The 376-nt window shown below is 53.7% G+C and overlaps 1 protein-coding gene across 1 annotated transcript in view; it reads right to left on the bottom strand.

The window, feature by feature from the left end:
• TSPEAR (thrombospondin-type laminin G domain and EAR repeats) overlaps nt 1-376 on the bottom strand; it is an 11,253-nt gene that overhangs the window by 9,482 nt on the left and 1,395 nt on the right. The window lies entirely within an intron of this gene.

The raw sequence follows: 376 nt of genomic DNA, 5'->3' as shown, positions 1-376 counted from the left end.
AAGCGGTAGTAGCAGGATGGAGAACAAGTCCAGCAAGACCAAGAAATGCAAACTGCAGGCGATTCACGCTCTGGATTTCCCTCCCGACTCTTGCTTATTGCCCTCCCTCCCAGGCCGTGGAAGTCTCCATGGGATGCACACACATTTCTCAGATCCTTGTTACACGCCCAGTCTTCCAAAATCTCCATCCCGGGCAATTTAACAGCTGGTGCAAAGGGAGCATCGGCAAGGGGCTCATTAGCTGCAGGTGGCTTTCTGGTACCACCGCTGCTTTTTACTACCCGTCAGGATCAGGCACTGCCCTAACTTTTATATCGACGCGACCGTGCCATCGACTGCCCTTCTGCCACCGCACTGCTGGCAACGTCCTCTTAAA

The sequence above is a fragment of the Cariama cristata genome, unplaced genomic scaffold (assembly GCF_000690535.1).
Source record: "Cariama cristata isolate BGI_N322 unplaced genomic scaffold, ASM69053v1 scaffold24966, whole genome shotgun sequence".
NCBI lineage: Eukaryota > Metazoa > Chordata > Aves > Cariamiformes > Cariamidae > Cariama > Cariama cristata.
The sequence above is the reverse complement of the archived record's forward strand: the minus strand, read 5'-3'. Positions and strand labels throughout refer to the sequence as shown.